We start from the raw sequence: 15,564 nt of genomic DNA on the forward strand, positions 1-15,564 counted from the left end.
ATTCTTCTCCACAGTCAGATGGAAATCCTGCTGAGGACAGCAGGTCAGAGGAAGACAGTGTGGAGGAAGAACACAACAGTATGAGAGAAGAGGATGAAGATCAAGATTCAGTTCCTGAGGAAGAAAGTGATCCAGAGTCTGATAACCCTTGTCACGATGAGCATCCAGAGATAGGCACTAAGGCAAAAGTTATTAGCAAACTTGAAAACCGTCCAAAAAGAAAAGTGAAACCAGTCATCAGGTTAACTTATGATGAGCCTGGTAGGGCAAAAGATCAGCCTCTCACTATTGTACATAGAGGAGTTGTCATTAAGATTGGCAAGAGTTAATTTAAACTAGGTCAAGCACCCTTTCCACTAGTTAACTATTAAAAATAAATAGATAGATAAAAAAGTTCATTATGTTTGATGAGGACATCAAAAACATTTAGAAGGGGGAGGGTGTAACCCGGTTAAATTCAATAAATGTTATAAAAATGTTTAGAAGAAGTTTAAAAATATATATTTTATATGTTTATTGTTTTATTTAAGAGATAGGTATCTGTAAAAACTGTGAGAACCAGCATTTATGGGGTTAATAGAGATCAGCCGGAACGTGACTTTTTAGGTGTTTTAGGCACGGACGGATAACGCGAGGGACGGGCCGAGCGAGTGAGCGAGCGAGAGGGCAGAAAGGAGAAGCGTGTAGAAAAAATAGGAACGAAAAGAGACTGGGAGTAGATGTTTGTGACCAGGTTCGTGGAGATGTTCAACCCGGACTCTCTCAAGGACTTATTAGTGATTTTCCTGTGTGGTTGAGTGAACTACTCGATCCAAAATAAGAAGACGACGACGGGGAGCTAGCCGCTAACTCAGTAGCTAGTAGCTCACAGTGACTTTGCTAAAGCTAGCAGCAAGCTACCGGTACGGCAGACACTGTGGGATAGCAAGTGGGGAGCTCCAGACGACGAGCGAGCTCCGTGACATCGGCAGTGACGGGTCTTCGTTTCCTCCGGGCGGATCCTTTTCCCAGCTCAATTGCCCTCCCGGCCTCAGCCTGTGTGTGTGGATACAACGCTGGTCGTTAAGGTACCTTTCTTTTTTTCTTTTCTGTTGCCCAGTTGGGGTGAAGCAGCCATAGTGTTTTGAGGCTACAACGTACCCCAGCTACATCCAGGCCTGCACCGAATGACTAAAGGGGTACCCGATTGTTATTTTCTATAAGTTAATAAGAGTGCCGGTTTTGGTATACGGTGGGTGGGTCCACATAATTGCGCTTGAGTGAATTTGAAGGGTAAACTGAGGCTTTGAATCAATTCGAGGGTTAAAAGTGTTTATTGGTATTAGCATATACTTATGGTACAGTGTTTTTCTTGAAAAGACAAAAGATATTTTATTTACTGTATTTTCCTGAAAAAGGGGTTATTTCAGTTACTGTATTATTGTCCTTGGAAAAAAGAGGGACATTCTATTTTGAAGGTTTAAAAAAGAACACTCATTTTTATTTCATTTTCTTATTTCACTAATGATTTCCTAAGTAAATAATTGAGAACTATTTTCCTAAAACCTCGTGTTGTGTACTTTATTGCTTACCTGAGAAAAGGAAAAACCTTTAATTCTATGAAACACATAGACACAGGTGGGTTTAAGAATCTTTATTAAAAACCTAATTTAAAGGTGAATGCATAGGTTAGTTAAAACAGTTCATGTGTGTAATTTAAGAGGAGAGATCCAAGACATTAATTAACACTGAGTTGATCAGGGTTAAGAATAGTTGGTAAATATATTAGAAGAACCCAAAAGCCCTGCCCTCATCCACATGATTACTGAGGGGAGCGCTACACACAAACAGGCTCTACAGCGCATTCCTGTGTCTCTTGTATATGCCACCAGTGACCTTGAGGATATTCCAGCACAAAGGCCTTTTTGTCATAAGAATAAAAAAGACAATAGTGGGCCTCATTAATCAGTAAGTCTCCGCCCCTTCATTTATTATATTTCCCCAATACTTAACGTACCTGCATATACTGTGATTCTGAGTTTAAGGCTTTTTGAGTGTTTTCCTTGTTTCTGTATACCAATAATTTGATAATGTTTTCATGTTGTTGATTGAAAGACAACATTTATATGTATATGTTTTTACCTACAATATAATTTAATTGAAATCTTTATAATATTTTTCCATATCCATAAAGGACTCTGGTGCTCAAGCCTGAATATTTAGTTGAACATATTAAATACATGAATAGTATGGAATAAGCTGCTAGCTGTCGAGCTTGAAATCTTTCAATTTGATTCCTCCTGAAGAAATGATTGAGGATGGTATCAGTTGTCTATCTTCATATTTTTAGGTGAAATGCTTAAGCACTATTTTCGCATATTTTCAGATAGCTATTAAGTCCTGGAGCACCACAGTATGAGAAATGATCAAATTAATTATGTTTTTAGAAAATTATTAAAATAATTTTTCCAAATATAAATATATGGGACATATTGTTTCCCAACTTACCCACACCTCCATAGCTCAAAAGTGGAGTGGAGCCTTTGACAGTTGAGATTTATGTAAATCATTTTTCATGTGAAAGGAATCTGTCATTTTACATCCTCTTTTTTGTTTTAGTGCCCCTTTAAAATATTAATTTACATTGTCAGCATGCCATCATTAATTAATGAGTTATTAAAGCATACAGAAAATACATCTCTGTAATTTAAGAAACGATAATAAAAAGTGTCTGATAAAGACAGCTTTACAATTCCACTATGAAAATAAGTTATAAGTTAATTCCATATGGGTTATAAAGCATATATATCTATTTCCTTATAAACTGACAGGAAGGTACTCCCCTGTGTCCCTTTAACCAACTCTTATCATCATGAGGGCAAAAAAAATCCCTGCGTGCCATATTTGCAATTTTCAATAAGACACTGTGATTACACTCATTTTATTCACAATAGCTGGAGGACAATAGATATGCCTGCCCTCTCTATCATTGTATTCACTTGAGATTGCTAGGTGATGAGTCCTACATTACAGGTTTAAAGGGGACCAAATACAATGTCATGTTAAAACTGTTTCCTAAAGAGCATGTTAAAATGGCTTATTTTTACACTTGAATGACAGCAAAAATAACCACAGAACAAAAGGTCAAGTGACACCATTTGCCCCCTCTCTATTTTTTTCACTTAAACAAGGGAAATGGCAAATGTCGGATGTTAACCTAGCATGAAATTGTAATGTGGTAATGAGTCCTAAAGCACAACGGGACACCAGTTTAACTCTTGGGTTCACCACAACTGACTGGGGAGTAGTACTTTGACTCATTTACAATTTTATCTTCTCAGTCATGCAGAGAGCAGGCAAAGTCAGAAATGACTTGTAAGAGGGCTGGTCGGATGCTCTTGATTTGACTCTGACATGTAACCTGAACAGATTTATTAGGCTGACATAGAATTGACTTCACCCACACCAGTGCACACAGCCATTGCACAGCTCCTACCTGTACTAAGGCTGTTTGTTCACAGGCTTTCTCCACCTTGGGGTGGGTGAGGGTGGTGACTTCATTAAGTCTGATTTTTATGTTGAGCAGGGCTTACTGCTTCAGCAACATTATGTATGCTGACTTGCTCTTTTTGTTAGGTGGTCATTAAAGATTGAAATTGAGAAAAATAGAAAGAGGGAGAGAGAGAGATAGAGAGAGAGGGAATTGGGAGAGAAGATGTTGATCTCAGTGTCAGTGAACTACTTCATTATTATGCAGTAGATGACTGGTTGCAGGGTTACTTCTATATTATATTGGAATCTCAGTTTGATATTGTAAATTACAGAGATATATAACACAGAGTAATATATGTCTTAGCAGGACAAATCACATCAATTGACAAATATTATTACTCTTAAGGTGAAAAACCTCTTTGTTTTAGTTAAATATTAATCTTCTATTTTTTAGACTGGTGTGATGCCACTTATATCAATTCCTAATGCACAAAAGATTGTGCTTATGACACAGAAAGCTGAAATCAAAGAGTAACACATGTCTGTAAAAATATTTACTGGTTTTAAACAGGTTTTATTAATGCATGATGCTTCATGCTTCAGAAGAACAAAATGAGATCCATGTTCCTTAGGCAGAATTTTTATCAGTGAATAAAAACCACTAGATAGAATAGAATGGCTTGCAAACAGAGTGACATCATCTTGCATGTAAATGATGTTCAAAAGTAACTAGATGCCATATTCTCAACAAATCCAAAATGATCTCAGATTTTTTCATCGGGAAAATAAGGCAGAGTATTACGATGATTACCCCGAAGTCTTTATTCGAAGGCAGAGCAAAACCGCTGGAAATCGTGACAATACATCATCACAGTACACACAACCATACAACGGTTCAATTACACAGTAATTCACAAGACTGTGAATTACTGTGTACGAACTGCATTATTTAAAACTAATTGTTGTTCCTATTTGTAACAACTATTGGTTCTTCGTCTCTATCAATAATTGATGTGATTCTTCATTTCAACTTAACTATCCCGCGTAACGCGCGCATGGCCTCCACACTTGCGCATGCCCCGGGAAAAGAACGAAGAATTAATTTTCGCTCATTACCCCAGAGCCATTCCACAGCGCGACACAACAGTGTCGCCTCCGGGTGCTTTCTCGGCTGTTTCAATGTGCCATCTAAGGTTAGTTGTCACCGCTTACAGAAATAATAAAAATCCTGTAAATAAAATTAAAAAAATCTTGCATTGAAGCTGGGTTAGTATCATTATCCAGTACGATACTAATATGCGGAGGCATTAATTTGATGGCTGATTTTTTCTCGTAATTGTTTAACGCAGTCTACAATTTATCTGGACCAAATTAGTCAAATCTAATCAAAACCAATCAATCTAAATATCATATATTTTCCAGTATCCCTATATTTGGGAATGTGTCCAGTTTATTCCATAATTACATTATATCCACCGCGATCTATTTTTATCAATGCTACGGAAATGTCATTGTCATGCCACTCTTTGACTCTTCTTCTTCCAACGAAATTAAGATTTCACATGATAAAATACTGTGAATAAAATGTTCTGTGAATAAAATGTCATGTATTTATCGATCGTATCGACAGATAAGCCATTCACACCTTACCTATTCGTGTGTTACACTTAACCATAAGATTGGTGAGTTGCGGTGAGGATCTTCAATTCGTCTCTTCAACACACCACGTTTTATAACTATAAGCAGCAAATAAACTCATTCTGGGGTTTTTTCGGATCAATTTGTGCAGTGTAACACCTGGCCGTATGGTATAATTCGGCGCTCTCCGATTGGCGACCTTCTCATACCCTCGTTTCGAAGTGGAAGTTCATTGCGCATACACGACGTCAATCATATCCTTCATACCCTCCCCCGAGATACCAAATATGGCACGTCTAAACCGTAGCCTCGCAGAAGCCTGGACGGCTCTTTCCCCCCCGCACTGGCGAGTGTGTCTAGCGAAAGAAGGAGAGACATGAGAAGAGCTCAGCGAACCTGGCCAGTCTAACATGGAGCCGTTTAAAACGCTGTATCTGGTGCTTTGGATATTAACGCTGAACAGACAACAGGACTGCCAAGCCGAAGAAGGTTGGTTGTTATTGGTAATTTGGTCCGTAATGCCGATAGAAAGTGAATGTGTGCAAATTTGCTCTGCCGAATCACGGCTCACGTTGCAGGTGTATGCCAGGATTCCTATTCAACTGCAAAGTTGGAGGGAAACGATTGCGCGCAGTAAGACGTGGTGTTCCAGCATGCCTCTTTTTGGACTATATTTCAAACGTGCAAAAGTTAACTTGTGCGAAAGGTTGGGGTGTTTAACCTGTTATAAGTCGTCCGAGAATGTAAACAGAATGAACCTAGACAAAGGCGTTCATGATAGTCAAAATTACGCAGTACAAACGGGGACAAAATAGCGGAATGAAAGTGCAGGGGTAACGTAGTGTATCACAAGTGTTACTGCGGTAAACAGAACGCGCCTTTAAAATGCTTTTTATCGCCCTCATCTTGTAGCCAATTCTAGTTAACTATGACTTCTCACTTGGAAAAATGCACCTGCGAGACATTTTAAGACCGAGTATTATTTTTCTCGGGTGAAATCCGTGAAGTTTGTTCAGCCACTTTACCGTTTGGCGTTGTGCTGTTATTCGAATGTTGTCTGCAGAAATCAAGTATTTGAATATCCCCACTTTAGACAAATGCGACCTCGAATAACTCGCTCTGTTTCTCAATTAGCCGCTCATTGAATTCTTTCCTTGCCCTTGGCGGTAATTTTGTTTGCCGCCTCTAAGAGATATTGGCAGCTTTGGAAAGCTTTTTGATGGAAAGATGGAACGCAGCTCAAGGCATGGTCTTCCTTCCTCGCATCGTGGAAAAAAGTCTTTCCTGTTCAGTGCACCGTATGCCTGTGTTGTCTTCGATTTGTCCCGTAATCTGTGCGTGCCGACAGCAGCTGCACGGCGCTGCGGGCTGTCGGAGGGGATGGCTGGGAGGGGATGGCTGGGAGGGGATGGCTGAGGGTGTTCTCTGTCTCTTCAGTGAGTGGAGCTGTTCAGCCAGGCTGCTTCGTCTCGCTCTCCGCTTCCCGCGAGGCTCAGGTGAGGTCATCCAAGCGTCCTAATCAGCGCCGGCACGCGGAAAACGGGAAGGGGAGCCTGATCGCTGGGTCCATGAGGTCGGCCTCCCGTGCTCTGCACTGATCGTGCAGCAGCGCAGCTGATCCGGGGAGTTTCTGCACAAACACACACACACGTGCAGATGCTCGCACACACGCAGACAGGTCACGCGATTCGGGCCCAACCAGCCTCGGCTTTTCTCGGGCGCTCATACGGGACGCAGGTTAGTTTGGCTCCTCCTTTGGCGGGATGACAAGTTGGAGCAGAAGTGGGTCTCTAATTAATGTTGTGACAGCGATTAATTGCTGTGAAACCAACCTGTGCCGAGGACTAGCTCTGGCTTCTCATACGGAGGGGCACAGGAGAGAGAAATTGGGGTGACGGTGGTGGTGTTGCGGGCTTGGATTTGTGCCTCTCCTGCCCCTCTGCAGCAGTTGTCAGCCAGCCTACCTGTGTTAACCTGTGTTGTGCCTTCATGTGTGTGTCCGCCCCTGCCGCAGGTGCTGTGTGGGACCTTGTGCGGCTCCCCCGGGGGTTGGGCGATGGTGCGTGCGCCGGGGAGGATGTTGGAGGCATTACCATGCGGCTCACATCCTCGGCTCGGTTACGGAGCGTTAATGCGGCCTCACCGCGGCACCGAGCCCGGCGTCTTCCCCCCACTCGCTGCAGTCAATCTCCTGCTGGAGCCGCTTTCTCATTCCCCCCGCTCCTCAACGCTAACACACCTTGGCACCTCATCCCAATCTCATTTAGCGGCCCCGCGTCCCCACATCCCCTCGCTCCCCCTCTCCCTGCCGCAGCACGGGATGCGGCACGGTCGCAGGCGTTCCCGGCGCCGACGCCGTGCTGTGTCAACGCTGTCACATCGATTCTGGAGCTTTCTGTGTCACTGTAGTGTCATTCCTTTGTGTGGTCCGTGACGGGTGCACGTGGAAGCTGCTTCTCCCAGATTGCTGGCCATCCTGTCAGGGAGAGTATGGCAGTGAGTGGAGGTGCCTATTGATTTTTTTCTGTTTAACGTGTGCCACTTTGTTCAGCACCTCCACATGAAATCCGTCAGGACTTGTGTTGACTTTCCTGTCATTTAATAAATCCCAGAATATGAGTCGGAATATGCCCGGAATATGCGGCGGCAGTCTCCCCCCGGCGGCTGTTTGGCAGCGCCCACCCTTGGATCTGAGAGAGGTGTCTTCGCCGGGCACCAAAGGTCGGGGTGATTTGTGAAGCTGGCAGACGCGTCCGTGATATTCTCTCCCCCGAGCTCGGCGGATGTGCTGTGGTGTAACAGTGAGGGAGAGGTGGAGAGAGAGGCAGAGAGAACGAGGGAGGGATGGGTTGAGAGGTTGGTGTGCTGGTGGTCAGCGCTGTTACAAACGGCTTTCGGTGCTTTGTGCAGCCATCACAGGAGGTCATGTGACCTGCATATTTACACAGATAAGCTTTGCATTAGTGTATGTATGCGTGTGTTTACATGATCAAGAGCTTAGCAGTAAACCCTGGTGGGTAATTGATTTTGCAAGAATTGGAGAGCGTGGGATGAGTGTCCTTTGTTTCCACAGAGGACTGTGTCCTGCTGTGTCTGCAGCAGGAGTCCACAGGAGACGGTGTCACGGTGAAGTGTAGATGGGGTTTTAAACCGACTTGGTCAGTTAGTTCTGTCCTTCTGCCTCTGGTGAAGTGAAAGGTGGTGCGGGTGGTGTTGCTGACTGACTGAAGCCAGGGTGGCTGTTTCTTGAGGGGTCAGGGAATGTGTTGTGTGAGCCTGAGATGTTTGCTCGGAGTGAGCGCGCGCGTGTGGGTGGCTGGTGCTGCAGGTTGGGGTTTGTGCTGTGCTGTCTGGAAGGTTACCAGAGTGCAAACGGACAAAAAGGGAAGTGCTTCCGTCTGGCCTGCTGACGGTGGAGTGAGGAGCCAAGTGATGTTGAGTCATTAGCTCATCTTTAAAAAACAACAATAAAAAGAAAAACACCCTCCAAAACAAACCAAAAAAATGAAGCCTGATGCAACTCTCTGGGCCTATTCGGGCATTAAAGTGGGTAAAACTTTAATATGAGGAGTGTAGAGTCTGCCTCTCTCTTGGTCAATATTAATGAAGGAAAATCTAAAGTGAGGACTCCGGAGGCCGAAGCTTCATTGCAGGGGAAAGTTTTAAATGTCTCGTCTGCTTGTTCCCCCTCAACGCGCTGCGTTTATGTAACTCTTGTTCTCTGTTTTGTGCGGGGGTTTGAAAGACCTCAGCAATACATGAGCATTAAGGATTGCACCTGTCCTGCCCTGCACCCAGCCTGTGCTCTCCTGAGCTGCCATCTGCAGCCTGTCCCCTGCATAGGTGTAAAATCACAAGGTTGGATATTACACCGAGAGCAACTGCCCAACCTGTGTGTGTGTGTGTGTGTGTGTGTGTGTGTTTGCATGCGTGCTGGAGGGCGGTTCAATGAGGAGCTTGTGAAATGTGTGAGAGAAACTCATTTGGTTTAGTTTAGGGGTCCTGGAATATCAGGCTGTCTGTGTGCGTCCACTCAGGATGCCGTATTGGACACATCTTTGAAATGCAGGTCAGTCAGAATGTGTTAGAAGTAGAAGGGCAGCTGATGCTGTGTTGTGCTCCATTTTTTCCTTTGCGTCTGGACTCGACTCGCCGGGTCTGTGTCTGGGCTCGACTCGCCCGGTCTGTATCAGCGCTCGACTTGCCGGGTCTTCGTCAGAGCTAAACTCACTCGGTCTGTGTCAGGGCTCAGCTAGTTGGACTGACTAGTGCTTCTAATGTGTTTTTCATGTCCTCTGGTGTCACTGCATCCTAAAAACACGTGTTGAAGGGGAAGCTGAGTGCAGGGAAGATTGTGACCAAGGACAACAAAACTCGAATCAGCCCGCGTGCTCAATGATGACTTATAAAATTTTAATAAATCACTTTTTCATTCTCCCCAGGGCACTTCAGGGTACTGTGCAACACGCCGGGTCTGCACTGCGCATTTCCAAAGTGTTTCTGGCATTGCTAAAAGCTTTAAGTCAGATCAGATTCATACAGCCTTTGCTCACACACACTGCTGCAAATGTGGCTGTGTACTGCAGGAGCCTGCCTGTTGTCTGCCCACTGATTTCATTATTTGTTGTGAAGGGAGGTTTGAGTGAATGGTTGCATTGGTGTGTGTGTGTGTGTGTGTGTGTGGTGGAGGAGCGGGGGTGAGCAGTCTTTTGTGTGCAGATTCATGTCGAGGTTTCAGTTTTAAAATTCAAAAGTCCCCAGCAGCTTAATTTGCCTAATTATTCCATTAGTGGCGTGTATCCATATCCATTTTTTCAAATGGTCTCCGAGGGTCGGTCCATTTATACAGCCGGATTTTTATGGCAGGATTTCAGGTGGAGTCTCCTGCTTAAGGGGGGAAAATCAATGACTCACAGACATCGGAAGCAATAACTAAGTCCATTGAACCAACACCAGTGCTTTTCAACCAAGAGTCTCTGACAGACATAAGGCAGACCTGTAAACAGTGGGGAAAGAATAAGCATCATAAGTTAAAAACAGGTGTTTCATCAAGTGATCAATTAGTCCGTGTCTGTGAGTACAATTTAGATGACAGAGCAGCTTACACAGCAAGTTAATCCATTGTTTACCGACATGGCCTGTATCAACAGCAGTGACACTCAGAATAATGCACGTTTGACATATCCTGCTTAGAGTCATTCCCCACGTCCTCTGTTCAGGAGGGTCCTGGTTTATAGAGAGGACTCACACACCCTTTCACCACAGTTCTGCCAACTGTAATCATACCTGTCACTGAGCCTAGCCCCATCCCTCTTCCCTCATTCCCCCTCTCACACCCCCCCCCCCCCGCCAAACACGTATTTTTACTTTGCACGTTGGTGCTGGTAATCCAGCATCTTTCATGTATAAAGTCCCATTAATCTTTCGTCATGGCGTTTGACCTTTCAAACTCATTAAACCTGGAAATCTCTCGCACGGCGGCTATCGAGCAGTGGCGGCCCGCCGGCGGGGTGTCGCCGTGACGACGTGAACGATGTTCCCCCCGCGCTCTCCGTGCCGCGGGTTTGCCCGGTGACCTGGAAAATTGCCCGACCTTTTAATGCACGCTTCCCGGAGATGAATAAATACATAAATCGTACGCTCGAGCTCGATCGTTTTACCCCCCGTGATCGGCGCCGCCGCTTTGATCTCCGTGAAACGGCTCTACCTGCTGAGGCTTGATCTGCGCACAAAAGCCTGAGCCGAGTCGGGGCAGCGGGTGCGTAATGCCCTGTGAGTGACTGAGTGAGCGGCACACTCGCACCATGGCTGCTCTCCTCTCTCTCTCTCTCTCCCTCTCTCTCTCTCTCTCTCTCTCTCTCTCTCTCTCTCTCTCTCTCTCTCTCTCTCTCTCTCTCTCTCTCTCTCCCTCTCCCTCTCCCTCTCCCCCTCTCTCCATCTCTTTCTTTCTCTCTGTCACTCTCTCCATCTCTCTCTCAAACCTGGTACAGGGCCGCTGCTGTCAGTAAAGTGCTTTGGAAGCACCTGAATGAGGTCCCTTTCTTTGTGAAGGACAGCCTGTGAAGACCAGCCCTCAGTTCATCGCCGAGGCTTCGCACAGGGATTTCAGAACCCTGCCAGTTGGCACCGATGCCTTTGTGTTAATATTTCATTTGTGCGTGCGGATACGCTTTTCCCCAGTGTTGTAGATGTGGTCGTGTGTTTTCACCAGAGGTGTCTTCACATTACCCCAGTGCTGTGGGATTTCAGTGGCCTCTGTCCTGAGCGCACCCCAGCAGTTCTCAGCCTTCTGTGGCCTGTTCGTTGTGCCTTCCAGCTCTTCTGCGCCCCCCCCCACTCCCCCAGGGGTGAAATGGTCTGACATCAGCTAAGCGCATAACTGGCAGTGTGGCTGGTGGAGCGGAGCGTGGTGGCAGGAGTGTGCCTCGGATCGCGCGCTCGTGGGCGATGCAGCGCGTGGTCAGATGGTCAGATGGCGAGGCGGTCGCTCGGCGCTCGGGGGCAGATGGGTGGTTCACAGGAAGCGCCAGCTCCTCTCCCTCCTCCACCAACGCGTCAGGGGCGCTCTGGAGAGGTGAGAGGACGCAGAGGGGCGCGGGGGAGAGAGGGCTGCTGTGTCTCCTCTGCTGCCCAAAGTGAAATGTCTTACCGTGTGCGAGGTGTGTGGTGTTTTTTTATGGAAGTGCATGTATGAATGTGTGCCCTTAGGTGCCAGCACACTTGCTCCCCAGGCTGGAGTTGGCAGTGGCGAAAGCGTGGAGGGGATTGTTGCCTTTCCTGCGGGTGCACACTGGAGGAGAGAGACCCCTGCCTGCTGTGCTGGCATGGCCTGTGTTCCCTCTTTGTAAAACAACCTGTAAAAGTTTATCGATGAATTGGTGAGTTAAGCTCCCTCTGCCTCTCTCTTTTCCCCCCATCTCCTCCTGTTACATAATGCAGAGAGGTCTGTCAGCGCGGCCCAGCTGTCAGGGTTGATATAGATCTGTGTGTATTTGTGTAATGCATGTGTATCTGCAGCTCTGCCCTGCCCTGGCTCCATCTCCCACAGTTCCACTGCACCGCTTACACCATCCTGTATCATTCACGCATGCACCTGCATACACACACACACACATATACTCCCAACCATGCATTCGTAAGCAGGGAGCCCTTTTGCAGCTGTGGGACCCTGAGTGTGGAGCCTGATGAGAAATTCAGCTGTGATCTACATCTGAGTGCGTTTCACATGCAAAGCGCAGCCTTTCTAACATAGCCTTCACAGCCTGTCTGTCTGTGGGCCACTCTGTGGTAGCCTGATGGATCCAGCCCGCTACTTCATTATAGAATGTGCTGAGGGTCAACTGTTTAAGAGAGTTTCAAATCACACTCATCCCACCGCGCAGATCTGGCATCGAATCGGCGTCATGTCATTTGGAAACGAGGAGGCTGCGAGTCGCCCACTGCTAGCTGCGCGCCCGCTTCCGTCCGTTTCCGAAGCCTCGCCTCACCCTCCTCCTCCTCCTCAGGCCCCAAACCTGCCGCGCGTGAAGCCCCTCCTGTCTGCGCACGGGGGAGACCTGTGAACAGGAAGTTACTGCATTTGCATTTTAATTCACAGTCAATCACAGGTCTGCTTTTGTATCGACAGAAATTGCCTTCCTTTTTTTTCCTCTTACATTCTTCTGGAGGCTCTCTGAAAACTCTGTCTCCAATTCCAATCTGCCCGCTTCAACATTACAGGGGTGAATCGTCTTTCTCTCTCTCGCTCTCTCTCTCTCTCAACAACAGGGGAATTAATACAGTTTTCATTAGTGATGGGGATGGGGGTTGGGTTGTCTCTCAACTCTCAGACTGGGTAAGATACTCCAAGCCCCCCAGGAATACATTAACATGATTTGAGCTTGGTCGTTTCTCCGCTCTATGACATAGCAAACATGAAGATCCACAGTCTCGAGTTGCGCTATTTGAAGGGTCATTCTGCCTCAGAGCTTGGACGCTGGCCTGTTCTTTGATGCTTTCCTCTCAGAGGAATTATGGGGGGGGGAAAGCTTGCATTCCTCACAAAGGGAATGCTTTTCAGACACACTGAAATTGGAGATTGAGGCTGGTGTGGGGTCAGTTGTGGTCACACTCCATCCAGGCAGCCCAGCATTAATCCCTGCTGTTAGGCCGGGGGGACCGACCCCTGGATTAAGATGGACATTCATTGTTTTCCTCCTGCATCTGAATGACAGAAATTAAATGGAGGAAAGTGAACCTGATGCAGGGCATAGCAAACTGCTGGACAAGGGCTCCGATTCCATTATAAACCTTTACATCTGTCCACACACAGATTCAGTGCAGAGCAAGGGGGTTAAAGGGGGTGAGCAGGGGGAGGGGGAGCTTTTAATTTAACCACAAATAAAATCCAGACTCATTCTGATCTGGTGCGTGGGGGAATAACAGAAGGAAGGGTGCAGATCCCAGCCCAGTCACATTTCATTTTAGCACAGAGCCAGTTTTAGTTTAATTCGTCTGGAACTGGTTTACCTCGGCCTGGTCTTGTGACTCATCATTCTTAATTGAGGTCAAGTCATTTGCCTCTGCTGTCAAAATGTTGGTGACTAAGAGATGAGCAGATCTCCGCCTGCCTGTTTCCCATCGACCGTGAGAGGATGTGCGCATTGGCCTGAGTGCCTCAGCGCTGCTGTGTGTGCGGTCCATGCGGTGCCCCGGGGGGGGGGAGGTGACCTCCGACCTTCGCCTGGACGGCGGGTAATGAAACATGACAGAGCATCGGGGAGGTCCCGGGATGCCCACAGCTCCTGACCCTTACACTGCGGGGAAAGGGGGACTCGTCCGCTCCTCTCCGGCGCCTCTTCAATGATTAGGACAGCGGAACAAGCCTGCGAGCCCGAGGGAGACGCGCTCAGCTCCGGCAGCGGTGAGAGGAGGCGCAGGGAGAAGCAGCGGCACGCTGGCTCAGGTGGAGAGGAGAGGGGAGGAGGGGGCTGTGTGGATGTAACAGATAGAGAATCGCTCTAGTGAAAGTAAGGAAAGCTAAAGCGCTAGAGGAAGGGTCAGCCATTCGAGGGAGAACGGGAGATCAGAGAAACTCAGGGAAACGGGTTCCCGTGTGGTCTCTCCCTCCACAAGCTGTTCTGCAGCATGCGATTCTTTTTTTCGGTGAGGAAGTGTATTTTCAGGGCTGCATGTGTCTGCATTCGGAATGCGGCGACTGACTGTCCATGACTTGCATTGTGCGCACGCCGGCGTGTGCGGGTGGCTTTTAAACGCTCGAGGACAGCAGCCTGCAGGACAGATGGCCAGATAAGTGACGCTGAAACTGTGTTCCTCTTTCATGACGGAGTACGCAGCCCGGGCCCCGAGAGAGAGAGCGGCTTAAAATCCCTTTTTTTTCTGTTTCCAGATTTATTTTCTCCAGATTTCGGATTTATCGGTTTAAATTGTATTTATTTATATTTATAGGCTAAGACTGAGATGGTTGGCAGAAATACGCTTAAACAGAGTATGTATCAGCTCAGTGTGCTCAGCTTTCAGCAAACTAAAATATTTGTGTTCTCTTTAATTTAAGTAATTATTTTTAAACTGACCATGATCATGATCAGGATGCTTAATTGTATTTTAATATCCCGGGATCCCACTGTGCCGTCTGTGGTCTCTGCAGAACGGTGCGTTCCACAGGGACAAAGCAAAAGCAGTTCAGTCCCCACCGACTGTGTGCTGGTGAAGCACCTCCACTCCGCTAACAAGCCCTCCACACGCCGCTTTAAGCCAGCGCAACCAACAGAGGAACGCTGGCCATTTTTAACATGCAGCGGGAGAGAGGTAATTAGGGCACATAATTAAATTCAAACAAGCCCCGACTGGAGCCATTTTGCTTCACATCTGCATAATTAGTTGAATTTGTCGTATTAAACAATGAATTACAGGATTAATACTTTTCCATTATCAACATACAGATAAGTAAATAAACAATTGAGGAATAAATGAAATGAGACAATGACAACAAGGATTTGTTGAGTTGACAGTTGTACAAATCAAAACTAAAAGCTTGGCTCCCCCTCCGGTGGTGTGTGTGTGTGCGCGTGTGTATGTGTGTGTGTGTTGTGGTAGGGGGTGGGGGTGGGGTGTTGTGTTTGTCTGGAGGGAGAGAGCCATCAATAGACAATCGCTTTATCTTTCATTAGGATTCTGCTTTGATTCCATTAATTACCGAATTGTAAATTGTGCGGTTTTCCAGAATTTGAATTTCAGATTTGTATGCATTATTTATTGCTTTGGCTTGATAATGAATGATAATTGCCCGTGGGGTGTGTGTGTCTGTGTGCGTGCGTGCATGCATGTGTGTGTGGCCATGTGTATGTTTGAATATGTGAGCATGTGTTTCATATATGTGCGTATGTGTGTGCATATGTTTATATGTTTGGGTGCGTGTGTGTTTATGAAGTGTTCATGCACAATTATGCAGCCCTG

General features: G+C 46.5%; 1 protein-coding gene across 1 annotated transcript in view; it reads left to right on the forward strand.

The window, feature by feature from the left end:
* The first annotated feature begins 5,568 nt into the window (after nt 1–5,568).
* LOC118796342 (ephrin type-A receptor 7-like) overlaps nt 5,569–15,564 on the forward strand; it is a 78,428-nt gene continuing 68,432 nt past the window's right edge. The window contains exon 1 of the mRNA XM_036555170.1: nt 5,569–5,598. The gene's annotated coding sequence lies outside the window, so the exon portion shown is untranslated. The remainder of the gene's footprint in view (nt 5,599–15,564) is intronic.

Source organism: Megalops cyprinoides, chromosome 21 (genome assembly GCF_013368585.1).
Source record: "Megalops cyprinoides isolate fMegCyp1 chromosome 21, fMegCyp1.pri, whole genome shotgun sequence".
Taxonomy (NCBI): domain Eukaryota; kingdom Metazoa; phylum Chordata; class Actinopteri; order Elopiformes; family Megalopidae; genus Megalops; species Megalops cyprinoides.